At 47.6% G+C, this 15,697-nt stretch overlaps 1 protein-coding gene across 1 annotated transcript in view; it reads right to left on the bottom strand.

The window, feature by feature from the left end:
- FAM107B (family with sequence similarity 107 member B) overlaps window positions 1-15,006 on the bottom strand; it is a 113,413-nt gene extending 98,407 nt beyond the window's left edge. The window contains exon 1 of the mRNA XM_081879232.1: window positions 14,924-15,006. The gene's annotated coding sequence lies outside the window, so the exon portion shown is untranslated. The remainder of the gene's footprint in view (window positions 1-14,923) is intronic.
- Between the last annotated feature and the right edge of the window lie 691 nt (window positions 15,007-15,697).

Below are 15,697 nucleotides of genomic sequence, written 5' to 3'. Positions count from 1 at the left end.
TTGCATCAAAGCAAGTGATATCCCACATTTTAGAGTACAGTTTCCTGTAACAAAAAGTTCAATATTTTGGGGAAGCAGGTTTGTAGGGACTAAATTCCATGAATGCCATTTGGGTTTCCCATTCCCAATGGGATTTCTGAAGATGTGGGTTTCACCCACCCACCCTTGATTGAGATCTGGATCCTCAGATCAGGTCAACCTGAATTGCCAATGAAGCCCCCTATTCAGATGGCGTGTGTTTAGAACCCCAGCACCACCATGTCTATCTGTCTATCATTTAAATTAACACTTCATACCTCTGATGAAGTGGACCATACTCCAAGAAACCTTTTGCCCTAATGAATTCCTTAATCTTTAAGGTGACCCCAAACTCTGATGTTTGGGAATGATTGTGTGCTTTTTGAAGGAAAGAGCTCAGCAAGCAAGGGGGCTCTGTACCTTAGAAGAAATAAGGATAGGCTGAAGTTTACATAGGATTTGAATCAGCTAGTCAAATATTTGGCTGCAGATCAACAAATTTAGATACTCAGAATAAAGTTGAGTACTTCCGTTGACAATTGACTTCCCTAGATATGGGATTTCTCAAAGACATAATTACCAAGTTGCTGTTTTATCAAATCATCAAGATGACTGAGTTTAGCATAAGAGGTGCACCGAGAGCATTGAAGAATTCTGTCCAACTTTATTTTGCAATTCATTATTCATTATTCATTCATTACATTGTTATTTAGATTTTATACTTACAGTAATTATAATGTATATTTAATTAAGTGGTAGCATTCCAGCATGATTATTATATTGTATTTATATATTAGATATATACTGTATAACTGACCTTCAGAGTAATGTTAACCTATATCAGTTATTTTGCCTTTCAGAGTCTGTTCTTGAGATTGTCAGTATAGTCTGAAAACTGCAGCCCAAACCATTTTTTAAAGACTGAAAAAATTCAGGAAACAAATTATTTTTCAATATTTAGCTGTGTTTGGCTCCAAAGCACTTATTACTGCCAGCTATGTCAGATCTCTTCCCACAGCATTTACAGAGGAGATGGGATTCTTTATAAATAGCATTTGCATGTCCTAGTTAGAAAGGCAGCTTTATTGACAAAAAAGAAGAATTTATATTCATGATTTATGGAAGCAAAAAATACTTTAGGGCCGGCCCATGTATGGCAGTTTGCATTCCAACTGTTTACATGTGTAATTTCTTTAAAAAACTGAAATGGGGCAAGTGGGATTATTCTGCTGCCATGACAGAGAAGTAGGGAATGCCAACCACTCTTGTGAGAACATCTACTATATCTTCTGTTTTATAGAAAGGTAATGTAATAGATGAGGGACGTGGATGGCGCTGTGGGTTAAATCACAGAGCCTAGGACTTGCCAATCAGAAGGTTGGCGGTTCGAATCCCTGCAATGGGATGAGCTCCCGTTGCTTGGTCCCTGCTCCTGCCAACCTAGCAGTTCAAAAGCACGTCAAAGTGCAAGTAGATAAATAGGTCCTGCTCCCGCGGGAAGGTAAACAGCGTTTCTGTGCGCTGCTCTGGTTCGCCAGAAGCGGCTTAGTCATGCTGGCCACATGACCCGGAAGCTGTACGCCGGCTCCCTCGGCCAATAAAGTGAATGAGCGCCGCAACCCCAGAGTCGGCCACGACTGGACCTAATGGTCAGGGGTCCCTTTACCTTTAACTTTACGTATGTGCCCAGGGGACATCTAATTCTTGCTTCCTCATTCTCACACCCATTTCTCCTTCTGCTATACGAGGAGCAAAGGGGAAGAAAATGACCTAGGAGCAGAAACTCCCCTCTCACCTTGTCTTTATCAAGGACTGAATATAGGTCAGATGAAATGAGAAATTATCTCAAGATCTGTCCAGGAAAATGTCTCTGAAGGCATCGGAATGAGAAAAGAGAAGGCTGGAGCCAGGTTGGGGCAAATCCAACATGGAGATTGCTGGCAGTCAGCAAGAAGATGATGCCATCTGTTCACTGCATTTTCAAGGAACGGGAAAATATTTAAGGGGGGAGATAACTGGAGAGACAGATAAAGCCATATTTTGGTGAGGGGGTGTCATTTAGTTATTAGTCAACATTATGAGGCAAGAGCGTGTTTGGGTGGAAGAGAACAGCCAGTCAAATACGGTCAAGGAAATGTGCATTTGGCTGCCCAAACTGCGAGCTGCTGCATTCAGATTCATCTACAGTCCATTCAGCCTAAAGCTTTGCATTGGTCAGACAACTCTGCTCTGCTGTCACCAGGCTCTGGCTTTTCATCATTCCTTGGCCCACAGACCAGGACGACAATGTGAGGTTTCTGCATCCCATCAGGTCAAGCTTGCCAAGTTGGCTACCCTCTTTTCCAAGATAATTCATGCATCGCCAGCTTAGTGTCAGTCTTTGTCTCACCGAAGCCCAAACCTTTGCCTCTTGAATTATAGGGCTATTAATTCCATGCTCAGGAAGTTGTGAGAGTCCACTGTTGTCTGCCCTCCACCCTGGCATCATCTGAAGGAATGTGTCACACTCACAGCTAATCCAGACCTCCCTTCCTAAATAGAAGGAACTGGCTGATACTCAGCCAGGCACCATTCACCCACTCCGGTCCCAAACTGGCAGGGCTAACAAACATTCCCAGGAGAGCTTTTCCAGCTCTACAGTGACCGGAGAATCTTTAATTCAGGAGTGGGGGCCTCAGGCACAGGGCTGAAAGGACCCTCTCCAGGCCACCCCATCTTGTCCTTGCCAGACTCCCCTACATCAAATGAAGTCACCTCCCTCTCCTCTCCCTGTGACCCCTCCCAAATCTCTTCTGAGCATTTCCCTGGCCTCTGGAGCAGATTGAGGAGGGGCACACAAAGAGAAGATAGGGAGGGGATGCTCCATTGCACCAGCAGAAGATGGCGACGTTGGATCCAACCCATTACAAATACTCCCAGGATGAATTCAGACCTCTAGGACAGTGTTTCCCAACCCTTTTTCTGACCATGGCCCCTTCCAACCGTGTTTCCTTCCTGTGGCCACCCCAATGGGTGTGGCCAAGGTGGGCAGCTGCTCCTCCAATAAGTATAAATCAATACAAATCAATAATAATAATAATAATAAATTTTATTTATATCCCGCCCTCCCCAGCCGAAGCCGGGCTCAGGGCAGCTAACAACAATAAAACAGTACAAAAGTACAGCACAAACAACACTCTAAAATCATTCATTATAAAATTAATTCAAATCAAGCCACTGGCAACCATTGGGCCAGAGCTCCGCGAAGATTGCCAAGGGAGGGAGTCAGGCTGTGCCCTGGCCAAAGGCCTGGCGGAACACCTCTGTCTTGCAGGCCCTGCAGAAAGATGACAAGTCCCGCAGGGCCCTAGTCTCTTGTGACAGAGTGTTCCACCAGATCGGAGCCACAGCCGAAAAAGCCCTGACTCTAGTTGAGGCCAGCCTAACTTCTCTGTGGCCTGGGACCTTCAAGATGTTTTTATTTGAAGACCGTAAGTTTTTCTGTGGGGCATACCAGGAGAGGCGGTCCAGTAGGTACGAGGGTCCTAGGCCGTATAGGGCTTTGAAGGTTAAAACCAGCACCTTAAACCTGATCCTGTACTCCACTGGGAGCCAGTGCAGCTGGTATAGCACCGGGTGAATGTGATCTCGCAGCGAGGACCCTGTAAGGAGTCTCACCGCGGCATTCTGCACCCGCTGGAGTTTCTGGGTCAGTCTCAAGGGCAGCCCCACGTAGAGCGAGTTACAATAATCCAGTCTGGAGGTGACCGTCACGTGGATCACAGTGGCTAGGTCAGGGCGAGAGAGGTAAGGAGCCAACTGCTTAGCTTGGCGGAGATGGAAAAATGCCGCCTTTGTTATAGCTGCAATCTGCGCCTCCATGGAAAGGGAGGTGTCGAAGATTACACCCAAACTCTTAACGGACGGTGCTGGCACTAATTGCGCCCCCGCAAGAGATGGGAGTTGCCCCCCCAATCCCATATCGTCCCGTCCCAGCCACAGGACCTCTGTCTTCGAAGGATTTAACTTCAACCGGCTCCCACGTAACCATCTAGCCACAGCTTCCAAACATCTGGTCAGTGTGTCTGGGGCCGAGTCAGGATGGCCATCCATCAACAGATAGAGTTGGGTGTCATCGGCATACTGATGGCAACCCAGCCCAAAACTCCGGACAAGCTGGGCGAGGGGGCGCATAAAGATGTTAAAAAGCATCGGGGAGAGTATCGCACCCTGAGGCACTCCACACACCAAGGAGTGGCCACCCTCTGTCCCCGACCAGAGAGAAACGAGCGCAGCCATTGAAGGACTGTGCCCTGGATCCCCACGTCGGCAAGGTGGTGGTCCAGAAGTTCGTGATCGATCATGTCGAAAGCTGCTGACAGATCTAGAAGAATCAGCAGCCCCAACCTGCCTCGATCCAGCTGTCTACGAAGATCATCTGTTAGAGCAACCAGAGCCGTCTCGGTCCCATGACCAGCGCGGAAGCCGGACTGGAATGGATCCAGAGCCGATGCTTCATCCAGAAACCCACCAAGCTGTTCAGCAACCGCTCTCTCAATCACCTTACCCAGGAACGGAAGATTCGAAACCGAGCGGTAATTGGATAGGTCTAAAGGATCTAATGATGTTTTCTTTAAGAGCGGACGCACCACTGCCTCTTTCAGTTCCCCTGGGAATGTCCCCGTGCCAAGGGACAAATTGATGATATCCCCCAGGGGGGCCCGCACCTTGTCTGGACACGCTCTAATCAGCCAAGACGGGCACGGGTCGAGAGGACAGGTGGTGGGCTTTCCAGCTCGGAGGAGTCTGTCCACATCGGCTGGGGATATCCGGTCGAAGTGGTCCAATACTGGACCCGAGGACAGTCGAGGGGCCTCCAGTTCCTTTATTGTATCCAAATTGGCAGGGAGGTCATGGCGGAGCAACAAGACCTTCTCCGCAAAAAAGCTCGCAAATGCCTCACAGCTGTGTGTCAAATTGTTGCTTAAATTTGGCTGTCCCTCAAGGGATGTTAAAGACCTGATTATACTAAATAATTGCGCCGGGTGAGAGCTAGCAGATGCAATGGAGGCCGAGAAGTAAGACCTCTTAGCAGCCTTCACCGCCATCTCGTAGGTTTTCATAAAAGCCCTATAAGATGTTCTTGAGGCTCCGTCGCGGGCACCCCGCCATACTCGCTCTAGCCGTCTGAGGTCCCGCTTCATTTTCCGGAGCTCCTCGGTAAACCAGGGAGCCCGGTTTCTGCGGGGTCGCAGAGGGCGCTTAGGATATTCCAGCCCTCAACAAGCTCAGTCAATGAGTCGCCAGGGGGAGCAAGGTCCTGCAAGCCTTGGCGGAATCTATCAGGGTCCATCAGCCTCTGCGGGCGAGCCCAAATCGGCTCGCCACCTAAGCAGGGTGGGGGTGGAAAGTCAATCCTGGCTTTCAGAGCGTAGTGATCAGACCATGGCACCTTCATCGAAGGAGACATGATCACATCTATACCTACGCCAAAGATCAAATCTAGCGTGTGGCCTGCTTGATGTGTGGGCCCCAAAACAAACTGGGAGAGCCCTAGTGTCGCCATGGAAGACACCAGGTCCAGAGCCTGTGAGGAGGGGGTGGCATCAGCATGGATGTTGAAGTCCCCCAATACCAGTAGGTTAGGGAACTCCAAGGCCCAGCCGGCCACCGCCTCCAGCAGGCCTGACAGGGTGGCTGCTGGTGCGCTAGGTGGCCGGTACACCAGCCAGACAGCCAAGCTCTCCTCAGAGCCCCACACTAGGCCAACACATTCAATGTCGGGGATCAATGGCGATGGTAGAGCCCTGAAAGAACAATCTTCCCGGATTAATAATGCCACCCCTCCCCCCCGGTCCACAGTCCGCGACTGGTGGAGGACGGAGAAGCCCGGGGGCGCCATCTCTCATAAGGTAACTGTTGCCCCTTCGCGCACCCAGGTCTCTGTCACACAAGCCAGGTCGACACCCTGCGAGGTAAAGAAATCTCGCAGGGTGGCGGTTTTGTTGCCTATAGACCTGGCATTGCACAGCACCAGTGACGGAGGTGAGTAATCCTTGCTCACCCTACCCTCGTCCCTTGGGATAAGGTGCAGATTGGAAGGGGTATGAGCATATTCGTATCTCGATCCCCTTCGCCTATAACATCTGCCCCCACCGCCATACCTCCCTTGCCCCTCCACGGTAGCAATCCCAAGCCTCATAGTAGCCTCCATTGATGGCAATTAATGTTATCCTTTCGCAACCTAAAACAATAAAACCTTAAAACAATAAAAACAAAAAACAAAAACAACCCAGAAAACGATAAAACAATACAAATAAAAACTGCAAAAATTACAAATTCATCAAAATCTAACAAATTCCCAAGCCCACCCAAACATCCATCCCACCCCAATATATAAAAAATCTAAAGGGAAAGGAAATTTTTTAAACATGTTAAAAAGAACTCTGCACCCGGACTTCCGGGTTGGCGCCATCGCCGAATGGCGGACTCCCTCCGAGCTCCGGAGGGAGCCTGCTCGGCAGGGGCTGGGTCCTACCGCGCCGGCGACGCGGGGACCCTCAAAAACCATGGGCGCTGAAACCCATGGACATGGTGACTCGGCTGGCACCTTTTGTGCCCCCCCGACCCGCGAAGGAGCCTTTTGAAAGGCTGCGGAACAGGTGACGGGGGGGTGGTGCTTTGAGTCCTCCGCTTCCCCTGCCGAGCGAAGCCGCATGCCATTCGACGGAGAGCGCTGACTTCTTCTATTGAAAATTTGGACTTAAAAGAATAACCCGTGAGTAATTGGAACCTGGACTAAAAAGGGGGATAAATTTTTAAAAAAAATTCGGAGCGAGCGGGGGAGGTGCAAAAAGGAAGTCAGCCCCCCCCCCGTCGTAGAGGAGTTAAAGTAAAGGATTTGACAACTAAGATCGAGCGCAGCCCTATTTTGACAATGTTACTAACTTCGCGATGGAAAATTATAAGACTGAGCTGGAGGAGAAAAGTGGAATTGAATTAAAAAGCAACCCCCCCCCCCCGGATTCCTGGGAGCGATTTGTGAGAGCGCCGGGAGAAGAGAAAGAGAGGTTTTGACAGCTGTCAAAGAGCTGTCAAAGCGGAAGAACAAAAATGAGAACTTTGTTACGAGGACTTTGCCAGTTACATTTGTTATAAATTGGATACAAATTGCTTAAAACAAGGAATAACAAGTTATTTTGACTGGTGGGCGTGATCTGGAAGGGAACTGAGTTATTGCAATCCACCTAGAGGAGCTGAGGGATATTACAAGTATTGTTGGCTTGGAACTTGAATAGAACTTTTTATCTCCTGGGAAACTGCAGGAATGGAACACTATTTTGTCTACAGAGGTCTACACACTAAAGGAGACAATAGATTTATCTATTGAAGAATGGAAGGGACTTGGCATAATGTTTTGTTCCTGAATAACAGAGCCTCTGCAGAGGAATTAGAAGCTTTTGGAATTAGAACATTTGTGCAGGAGAGCAGGGGAAAAAAAAAAAAAGGAGGAGAGGGATTAACAAGAACAATAAGAACAACAAGAATTGGATAAAGTTGGAAGTGGGAACATTTGGGACATCCAGATTTGAAAAGTCTAAGAAATAAAATTGGAGTTTTTACTCCTAAATATAAAAATCTGGATGGAAGAAATGGGCCTTTTTGAGATAGACTCCTTCCAAGATTGGACATTCGAAATTAAAGATGACTGGTAAAGGACTATGGCCTAGATAGATGTGGGAGCTCCAGGAAGACATCAGACGTTGATGAACATTGGGAACGCAACCGGGAAAGGGGGGAGGGAAATTTGGAATCCAAAGGGCGTAAAATTATATTTGATTATCTTAATTATATTTTACAATTTTATTTTAATTAATTATATTTGATTATTTTAATCTGTATTGTATATTAAAGGAGGGAACGCGCGGAAGGGAACAGGTCGATTTTAGGGGATGGGAAAATATTTTTAAAACTGGGCTAATGATAATAAGTTCAAAATCTGGGATAAGAATTTGCTGAATTTATTTGTAAAAATTGGAATACAAGAGGGGGAGGGGAGGGGAGGGGAAGTCCTGGAAAGATGTTACTGAAAATAAGATTTTAAATTGGGATGTTTTGTTCTTTTTATTTCTTTTGTAATTGGAAACTTCTAATAAATATTATTAAAAAAAAAAAAAAGAACTCTGCACCCCTCCGGGTCCTCCTGGGCAGTAGCAGCATCAGTGGCAACAACCGTCCTTGTGAGGCCCCACGCTGGGCCAGATAGTAAGTGGCAGGAGCAGTCCTTTTGAGGCTTCAGGCCCCGCCCCAGGCCAGATGGTGAGTGGCAGGAAGCAGCAGGGCCCTCAGGCACTCACACAGGGGAGTCCTCCTGGGCAGCACAAATCTGAGGTTCTGTCCCCCCCAACAAAAGCCTGTCCCCTAACCAGACGACCCCACTTGGCTAGGCGCTGGAGTGGATTTCACCCCATGCCTTGCAGAGCTGGGCTGATGCTGCAGACAATATCCAAAGGCCCTGATCCACTAGGCGCTGGGGTGGATTGCACCCTGCAGAGTCAGGCCCAGGCTGCCCCCAGGCCCAGCACTGGCGGCAGCAACAAGCAGCTCCGGCTCGCCCAGCCCTACCTATTGCCACCCCATCACTGCCCTTACCTGACCTGGGGGTTCGGGATTGCAGGCTCTACTGGTCAAAAGGGGAGTCTCAGCGATCACCGTCTCCTGCTGGAAAGAAATCAGGACTGCTCCAAGAAAATGCATGTGGCAAAAAGGAGCACTAGGCCCTGGTGGGCTGACCCCTTATCCACTTGGGATTGGCCAAGTGGAGAGCCAGCTATTCAGGATTTATTTAAAAAAGAAATCCCCCCTTCTCACTTCCCTCTATGCCCCCCTAGCCTTGTGCTGTGACCCCCCGTTTACACATTTTTCACCTGCTGCCCTCTTGAACTATCCTGGGTCCCCCAGGGGACGATATGCCCCCCCCCCCGGGAAACAATGCTCTAGTAGATCAAAAGAGACTATAATTTCACTTTTTCCTGTGTAGCCATGGTAATAAGGTGTGGCTCATTGTACACCTGAAGCCAAAGGCTTGCAGGCATGTTTGGCGGGTGAAAACATACCGACAGCCTTTAGCCAAGTTGGCCCAATTTTCCCGGCAGAAACCTGAGCAGCCTGCTGCACATTCCAAAGACTCCTTAATCTTTCTTCCATGTGGCTTCATACCCAATCCGAACTGTTCTTGGGAGTTCGCTGCCCAGGGTCACGAGGCTTAGTCCTGGGACATGAGCGCCAGCTGGTCACGAGGGCCAGACCCAGGGCAAGTGGTTTGGAAGACAGCACAGGGCCAGTTCGAAGGTTCCCTTTGTGGCCTGATCCTCCTCAAGAGCGCTGGACAAGAAGCAGCATGTCAGCAAGGGCAATGAGACCGTTCATCTCCTGCCACTACTAGGCATGCTAGAAACTGACGGGGGCTGGAAAGCACCAAGTGAGCAGTCAAGGAACACCAGCAGTTATCAAACAAACCAACGGACAAACACTCCCCCAAAATGAGTCTGGCCCCAACCCAGGAAAAGCGTTCAGCTCCACTTCAGTCCCACTGAAACCAACAGGAGAAGTATATAATGGCTAACTTGAGGTCGTATTCAGTTCCACACACTTTATTTGGATTGGGTTGAGGGGGGCACTGGTTACACAACATTTTCAAATCACACCAAGTCATAGGGCATGCTGAATTTTTCAACTTTCCAATTCAAAAAATGAGGGGTGCTAAAAAGTCGTAACATGACTTGGGAATTCAAAAGATATTTTGGTTAAATTAATATAATTCAGTTTTTCTTGGTAAGTAAAATGTGTGTAAAATTGCACAGAAATGAAAAATTGATTGTCAAGTACTTGTGGTTATATTATATATAAATATCAATATTATTATTTAGTATTTCCTAACATTTTCAGAAGATAAAATTTAAAATATTTGGTTTTATGAAAGTAATTCATGTGCTTCTTCATCAGACATAGGCTTACTAAGCTAAATGTTGTCACAAAAATAACAGCATGTTTGAATTCCTCACATCCATAAACATCTTTTTAAGACCCCTCGCTGAAGAAATTTGCAAAAATTAAGTTTTGCTTGCTAAAATGGCACACCCTGCTCACGAAACATGACCATGATGATACTAAAAATGAGTAAGAAATGTAAGAAAATACATTATTAACCCACTGATAATACCCAAGTGATAAATGTTTGGGAGTGGAAAGTGTGATGTGATGTTAAGGAAATGTGTGTCATTTTCACATATCTTTATTTTTTTAGCTGGGGACTTCCACCCACACATCATCCGCTAGCCTGGACACTGCTTCAGGCATGGAATGAAAGCAAGAAAAGAAATGATTGATGACACGGAGGGAGTTCTCCACTAACTTACTCATTACTAGTGCCTTCCCCCAATGCTCACGTGAGGCAGGTATGCCAATGTGCTGCCAGATTATGGAAATAAGATGTTGCCACTAAGAATTTTTCTTCTTGATTTCACATGGGGGGGGGGAGGCAGTTGTGCCTGTTCTATCCATTCCTCCAAAATTATTCCATCTGGATTAGCATGGCAGAATACTTGAGCAAAGTCAACTTGAGGAAAATGTACGTTCCCTATCTTGCTATCCTTTTGCTGTGACATAAACCAGAAAGGAACAGACAATTGCCGTTCTCCATCCTCCGCATGGTCTTGTCCTGGACCACGCTGGGTGAACGATTCCATCTGGCCATCCTAACCTTTGAATGAGACATTTAAAGCAAAGAAGCAGATCCACATTTCAAATGCAAAACTTTGAACTCAAGTGTGACGCGGCAGCTAAAAGTGTGACGCGGCAGCTAAAAAAGCCAATGCAATTCTGGGCTGCATCAATAGGAGTATAGCATCTAGATCAAGGGAAGTAATAGTGCCACTGTATTCTGCTCTGGTCAGACCTCACCTGGAGTACTGTGTCCAGTTCTGGGCACCACAGTTCAAGAAAGACACTGACAAACTGGAACGTGTCCAGAGGAGGGCAACCAAAATGGTCAAAGGCCTGGAAACGATGCCTTATGAGGAACGGCTAAGGGAGCTGGGCATGTTTAGCCTGGAGAAGAGGAGGTTAAGGGGTGATATGATAGCCATGTTCAAATATATAAAAGGATGTCACATAGAGGAGGGAGAAAGGTTGTTTTCTGCTGCTCCAGAGAAGCGGACACGGAGCAATGGTTCCAAACTACAAGAAAGAAGATTCCACCTAAACATTAGGAAGAACTTCCTGACAGTAAGAGCTGTTCGACAGTGGAATTTGCTGCCAAGGAGTGTGGTGGAGTCTCCTTCTTTGGAGGTCTTTAAGCAGAGGCTTGACAACCATATGTCAGGAGTGCTCTGGTGGTGTTTCCTGCTTGGCAGGGGGTTGGACTCGATGGCCCTTGTGGTCTCTTCCAACTCTATGATTCTATGATTCTATGATTCTAAGTCTTGCTCCTCTAAAGGACTGAGGGGCCCATGCCAGGACCTCAGGGTGCCCCTCAGCAATGGGGGGGGGGTGCCGAAGAAGGGAAAACCTGGAAGCTTTTGCAGAGTTTGGAATTTGGTGGGGTTCCCTACTGCAAGGGTGGCAGTGACCTTTTCCAACTCCAGTGAAGTAAACTGTCTTGTAGGTGTAACAGAAAGAAGGCAAGGCACACCCCCCAAATATGGAGGTTCAGTTCCTTCACAAGGTCCCAGGGGATGATATGCTTAAAATATGCCTGGGAGCCAAGGGAACTTGCAGGGGGAGCTGCAAAGACTGCGGTTGCCAGGACTCCCGATGTCAGGCTGTGGCAAAATAACAACTCTCAGTGCTGTAACGGAGGTGCAGAGCAGGGGCTGAGAGCCACCTGGTGGCCAGCTACAAAAGCTCTGAATTGGTTGGCATTTCGTGACTCCTTTAATTCTGGCAGGCTTCACGTGTGAAATCTCCTAAGGAGCTGACGACTGTCAAGTACTAATGATCATTTCTCCTTACCTGTCAAATATTGTTAGATACTAAGTGGTCTGTCAAACGTTAGGGAAAGTGTCACCCGTATTCGACAGCTGACATGTAACAGCATTTTTCTTATGATATTTGATGTTTAATATTGATTGATTGATAGATTGATTGATTGATTGATCTACAATATTTACAAACCACCCAAAAAATGAAGGTTCTCTGAGCAGCTTCCTGTAAGCCTGAAAACCAAACAAGGCAATGTTTACAGGGCAATCCTATGCATATAGACACAAAAGTACCGTAACTTACAGGGCACTCATATACTTACCTGCACAAAATTAAGTCCCACAGATTTCAGTAGAGCTTACTCCAAGATCAGTGAGCATAGGATTGGAGCTGTAGGACTGGATCCCAGTTTAGGTTGTAATCCTAATCCCACCTACCTGGGAGAATTCAACGGGATTTATTGAAGTGAGTAGACAGTAGTCTTGGGGCTCATCCACACTTAAACTTTGCTCTGCATTTCTAGGCACAGGTCCAAGTGCTTTGGGGGCTGGTCCTGCTGCTTTCACCATGAAAATCCTCTCTTTACTGCTGAATTGGATCAAACAACAATCTGTGGAAAGCAGAATTGCCATTTGTTCTGATTCAGGGTTAAAGAGCAGGTTTTCCTGAGGAAGGGGGGGGGGGCACAGCACTCAGACACAGAAAGTGCAGACCTTTCCCTGGAAAGTGTGGGGCAGCAGAACAAGCACCCCTGCCCTGCTGGCCATGCCCACATCACCACTGGCTGCTGACGCTCGCTGCTCCTGCCTGGGCACACCACGGCCTGACCCCTGGCTCAAAAGGAGGGGGGCGAGGGGCTGGGGCGAGACTGGCCTGCTCCCCCCACCCCAGCCCTGATTCGCTCAGGTTGGCGCCACAACCTCCTGGCACATGAGGGGAATGGATTCCACAACTTCCAAAATACCATTTTTACACGTGGCGTCCTCCCCTTCTTTCATTTCACAGAGCCACAGGAGCCTCTGCGGCCTACCTATCTTCAGAGCTAGGAGACAGAAAGGAAAATAAAAGCAGAGGAAGAAGATAACAGATAGGAAATGTCCAGAAATCCCAAAGTCTAAACTCAGAGATCCTGGCTTATGTCTCGCAGCAGGACTCAGGATACACCCTGGACCTCCACCTTCCTCTGTTCCCTCCGTGTCAAATTAAAGATTGTAAGCCCCTCGGGGCAGGAACCCATTCTCAAGGGGCACATGCAGCGATGGTGCAAAGAAATAACGCAAAATAAATCTCGCTACGCTCCTGCCCTGTGCAAGATGAAGCCCGCCAGACGCCTTTCCCTTAAAACCAAAGGTGTGTACACACAATCCATTTGGGGCTCCTGCAGCTTGAAAAGGGGCTAAGTCCGCAGAGCTGCATTGCGGACAGGCAAGGGCTTGGACCTTAGAAATGCAATTGGCAGAGAGGGCTCTGTGTGAGGTCCGCTCTCCTGGAGAGAAAGGAGTATGCAGTGGTACCTCGGGTTACATACGCTTCAGGTTACATACACTTCAGCTTACATACTCTGCTAACCCAGAAATAGTGCTTCAGGTTAAGAACTTTGCTTCAGGTTGAGAACAGAAATTGTGCTCCAGTGGCGCGGCAGCAGCAGGAGGCCCCATTAGCTAAAGTGGTGCTTCAGGTTAAGAACAGTTTCAGGTTAAGTACGGACCACCGGAACGAATTAAGTACATAACCCGAGGTACCACTGTATTGCACTTTGTGTTCCCCTCTCTCTTGGACCCGTCTTGGATGCAGACATACCTCTTCTGCATGTGCCTGCCATTGGTTATGTAAATGTCAGTTCATCACCCCCAACTTTTGTACCAAAACTGACATTTACATAACCAACGCCAGGGGGTCCAGGCACTCACCCAGGGTCCATGGTCCTTGGGAGACCGGAGACACAGAGACAGTCGGAGCTCCAGAAATATGCTTTATTCTCCTATTGCCACTTTCTGTCTGCATGGAGGGAATCCGCATCCGACAGCAGGGTCTTGTCAAGAGGGGCTTGTTCTCCACAGCAGGGCAGCCCTGGAGTCCAAGGAATCTCTCCCTGGCTCTCCGATGGGCCATCAGCCCCTTTTGGCATGTTCCTCTCTCTATCCCAGGTGAGGCCCTGGCTTAGAAAGAAATTGGAGCCTGCACTTTCCCACTGGCCTCCAATCTTCCCTTCAGTACTTCAAATCCTCAAACCCCTACCATTTATTAATCTCCAGGTTTAGGGGTGTACCCTGCAAATCCAGAAAGTATTTTGCCTGCATAGTTTTTACTGCTTACTGTTGCTGTGAATCAATGCATGATAATAAAATAAGGCTTATTTTTAAACTTCTTAGCTTGCTGCCTGATTCTTTCTGAAGTGGTCTTTCTGAAGTGGACTTGCTCCAAACAAGGTTTCGCAGCCTAACTCCTAAGCTTTTGGGGATTTTAAAGCTCTGTTCGGCTCACATTTGTGGGTATCTGGAGAGATAAATTTAATTAATGTATCCTCTCCTTCCTGTTAAAACCCATTCCACACGGGGGCAAGATCCTGAAACTTTGGGACATTCCCTTTAAAAAGATCTAGAACGTGTTTAGCATCAATGAGTGTGTATGTTGCTATTTTAATGGAATGACCCCGTGATTTCAAGGTGTGACGTGAACGCAGCCTTAGAGTAAAGAGAATAGAGGCATGGAAAGACCATCTGGTTCAACCTTGTAAGCAGCCCGTTATTAAAAACGGAAAATATCATATGGGGACCACAGCTGAGGACCTGCCAAGATGTCAACAGCTGTGGACAAGTCAAGCCACGGAGCCAAGACACATGCACCTGTGGTGGGTGACAATAATAATAATAATAATAATAATAATAATAATAATAATAATTCTATGCCACTCATCTCCTCTAGACCTCGGAGCTCCTCCTACCTTCAGAGTTCCCTCTCATGATCACTGATGGGCACACTTGATCCTATGACTGGACTACTGATCCTGAAGAGCTGCCCAGCCCAGCTTCAGGTCCCCCACCAAGTGCCCCCCTTCTAGGACCCACCACTCTCAACTGACTCTCAACTGCCTCCCCCCAACATTCACTCTCCCTTTCCAAGCCTCCTCCAACCTTCCGTCTCCACCAGAATTCCGCTTTCTCTCTTCCCCCTCCCTCCCTGCTGGACATTCACTTGGGAATTCTAATAGAATCACCTTCATTACCCTATTGCAAAAAGAGAGGAAGAGGTTACAGATGGGAAATGTCCGGGAATCCCAAAATCTAAACCCACAGACCCTGGCTTATGTCTTGCAGTAGGACTCAGGATACACCCCGGACCTCAACCTTCCTCTGTTCCCTCCCTGTGTCAAATTAAAGATTGTAAGCCCCTCGGGGCAGGATGGAGCCCTTGGTTATACTTGAAGCAGAGCCCAGTGAAATTGCATGGTATTTCTGAGACATAAGAAGGTAGCGCATAAACCAGTGGCACAAATGCTTAAAATGTTCCAAAGTAACATTTTAAGTAACATTTAGTAAGTATGAGTCTGCAGTAGGCCACCCACTCTGTCTCATCGGACAGGCTCATCTGGAGAACATTAAATGGTGTTGCTTATCAACCCTCCTTGTGAGGAAGAGTGGGAGAACTCTTTTGTGGGGATTTTGAGCATGCAGGGTTGAAGCAGAGCTTTTCCTGGGTGGCGCAGTGTATGACCATG

This window comes from Podarcis erhardii (assembly GCF_964252035.2).
Source record: "Podarcis erhardii genome assembly, chromosome: 10".
Classification (NCBI taxonomy): domain Eukaryota; kingdom Metazoa; phylum Chordata; class Lepidosauria; order Squamata; family Lacertidae; genus Podarcis; species Podarcis erhardii.
This window is presented reverse-complemented; position numbering and strand designations above follow the sequence as displayed.